Genomic DNA, 3,528 nt, shown 5'->3' on the forward strand with positions numbered 1-3,528 from the left:
ACGCCACGGCGAAGCCCGTCCACTCCTCTACCCGCTGCCTCCCCTTCCCTCCAAGGTGTTGACCGTCCACCCTCTCCCCGCAATGGTGTCGCCTGCATCCTTTTTTAAACGAGGAATAAATCATGTATACAACTGAACAACCTTTTTTTAAATCTAAGCAACCCTTTCCTAAATCCAAGTAAACATTTTGTACGTTTTTCCGTGTCGTTTTCAAATCCACGATTTTCTCAATCCGCTCTGACTTGGGAAGGGCAAAATTCTCGTCGGACCTGATGCACCAACATTCTTTGTTTTTCAAACTTGTTACAGTTTCTTGATTTCAATTCTGATGTAAGCTCTTCCGCTTAATTAACAAAGTCAGATCATCTGTCTTGAAAAATGCAATGTCAAGAACAGCTACTTGTCACCTTCAGGTTGCAGGCCATTTCACATTTCAAAAAGGACAGATCATAGCAAATTATTTCATCAACGGGAATTTCAAGAATACGACGTACGCTAACAATACTAAGTCAATCGTGGTTGACGGTGACTGATTTCTTTATCCAAAAAATGATGGTGACTGGTCTTTTGTCCTGATCAAGCCTCCCCTAAATTGGTGCTAGAAACACGCGCATAATTAGTTGGTGGTGGCCGGTGACGTCAGATAGTTTCTCTACAATTGATGAGTGCTCGAGTCAAGGTGTTCCGTGGAAATTATTAGTCGCTGGTACTTTTGATGGTGACTGAGAATGACACCCAACAATGACATTTAGACTCCTAGCTAAAATGATTACAGAACGTACACTACGTAAGCAATCTATATGTATATTTAGTGGGGTAGAACGCCTCGGCACTTGCAATCAAGGTCATCGAAATCATGATTCTATCGTATGGTTCTAGCCAATAAAGTCCATGATTTTACGATTGTAATAGGTATGATCATAAGATAAACAATCTTACCACATAGGCTCGGTCCAATTCAGAATCACAATTCCAACTACCTTTTGCAGAACTTACATTACTTCGTCAACTGAAAACCATAAAAACGTGGGCTCAATACTTTGTCTCACATGCCTCTCCATATAAATAATTAAGCTTAAGTAGTGGCAACATGCATGCTTGATTATGCAGAAACAGAAGTAGTTCCAAAAAGACTTACCGACAAATTTGTGCAGGCCACACCTAGCAAGGTTAAGATGGAGAACTATACCGAACTAAGTGCATGTTTTGCTTGGAGTATATTCTACTGCAAGCCCGCCATCAAGTGGAACCTCCAATTCACTAAATTCAGCGTCATCGGTGCCTTGATCGGTCACACTAATTAAAGTAGGGTACGTGGGTTGTATCTATTCTTGTTTCCAAAGTGAATGAGACAAAATTATATCTCATCTAGATAAGTTTTAGATACTCCCTAAATTAATGTTCAATAAGAAAAGATACCATTTTATAGCATCACATCCACGTCAGCGAAACTGTTAATTTAAGGTACATATGCTCAGCAAGAAAGGAAGGTACATGTTTGCTAGTGAAAACTGAAAGCAACTTTTTTTTAACACAGTACAGACACTAGCGCTCACATACACGTGCATACACTCATCTCTATGAACGCATACACGCACACCCTACCTCTATGAACACCTCCAAAAGACTGAGTCAGCACCTCGTCGTCGACGGGAACGTCTCCTCCACTGCGAGCACCAGAATTTGAACCCTGATGGGGTGGGGATACCATAGTCCCTCTCACCATTCAACCACAGGTTGGTTCACTAGTGAGAATCACTAGTGAGAACTGAAAGCAACTGATATGACCGGTGGCGGTGGGAAATTAACTGAAGAATGGTCCATGTGGAATGTACGTATTTTCAGTGTGGCCGGTCGAAACTCTCGAGGATTCGAGATGTGGCTGAGAGTGGGAGAAATGGATATGGTTGTCGGGGGAGTGGGCCGCGTGTTGTGGGTGGGGCGAGTTGGCTGCGTTGTCGTTCGGACCGTTCTCCCTCCATACCGAACAGTCAGCTGTGTATGACATGGCTGGCTATATGCTTCAAGATTCGTTCATTTGATCGAATGGCTTTGGACGCTTTCGGACGCAACTCCTAAAAATCATACGTTCGGGAGTTATCGATTCCGTTAATTTGTGCATCATCATCTGGCTTCTGGCAGAAGAAAAACAAGACAAGAAGCTCCAGTAGGCTGTTAGCTTCACATGCATGGCGACCATCGGCGTCGTCCTGCTGCTCCTCCTACTCGCGCCGACACCGTATCTGGCCGCTGCCGCTTTCTGCCACAGCGTGAAGGCCGCCGGTGCCGCGCTCTCCCGGAACGCCTCCTCCTCGCCAGTACAGTTCGCCACGACCACCATCGACCAGGCCCCCGACGTGGTGTACGCGCTCGCGCTCTGCCTCGGCGACGTCCTCGACAGCTCCGCCTGTGGCGCCTGCATCACCGATTGGTTCACCACCGTGAACCAGACGCAGTGCGACACGGCGGGCTCCAGCTACCGCGACTGCATCATCGTTTACGGCGCCGCGCCGACATCCTGGCGGCGCCCTCGAACGCCACGGGAGGATCGGGCGACAACATGCCGCCCTTCCAGGATTGGAACATCAGGAACGTCACCGCCGACGACGCCCCCCGCATCGTCAACCTCACCTTCGAGCTGCTGGCGAAGACCGCGGCGATGGCGGCCACCGCGACACCCAAGCTGTACGCCACCGGTGTCATGGAAAGTATTCACCGCAGGGTTTGAAAAGTATTCACCGCACAAGTTTCGGGACTGCCGCGGGATCTGCGATGGAAATACCCGAAAGTAAGTACTACTAGCTAACTAGTTTCGCTCATCTCCCGTTGATTCTAGCTACTTTCATCAATGTCATTTATAATGCTTCATTATCAGTTTGATTGACCTCTATTTCTCGTAAAGTGCTTGTGGCAGGAAGCCGGAAATTATTACCGTGGATACTACGTCTGTGAGTTCATCTACAACGCGACGGCCAAGAATAGGCGGGGCTACTCTAAAAGACAATATGAAGTGCATAAACAAAAATAGTCACAAGTTATTTTATTACCATCATTTCTGTTCAGTTTCATTCATATATATGTATTGACCCCCTTCTTGAAATTAGATGTGGCAGATACGGGATGAACTCCTACCACAAGATCACATGCCAGCAATTCAAGAGGAATTAGCTGGATTCTTTCTTGACCATGTCATCAATAAAGCCGGAGAATACCACCATGCATGTGGAAGTTGAGTTCATATGTTAGGGTATTGTAAGAGATCTTACACATTGTATATGTATATGTAACCAGTAGCGTCGGTAAGATATACGAAAACTTGTTGTTCGACCAATCTTTCGGAGAAGGGGAGGTCCATCACTTCTCTCTGTATATGTTCATGACGATCTTCTGTACTTAATAGTTTTCTTGATTTGCTTATTAGCTAGCTAGCGTGTCGTGTCCTCTCTATACGTAGCGTCGACCAAGCACAGAGATAAGAGAGGACACTTCTCTCTATTAGCTAGCTAACACAATGTATGAAACCCCTAA

The sequence above is a fragment of the Triticum dicoccoides genome, chromosome 3B, assembly GCF_002162155.2.
Source record: "Triticum dicoccoides isolate Atlit2015 ecotype Zavitan chromosome 3B, WEW_v2.0, whole genome shotgun sequence".
Lineage (NCBI taxonomy): Eukaryota > Viridiplantae > Streptophyta > Magnoliopsida > Poales > Poaceae > Triticum > Triticum dicoccoides.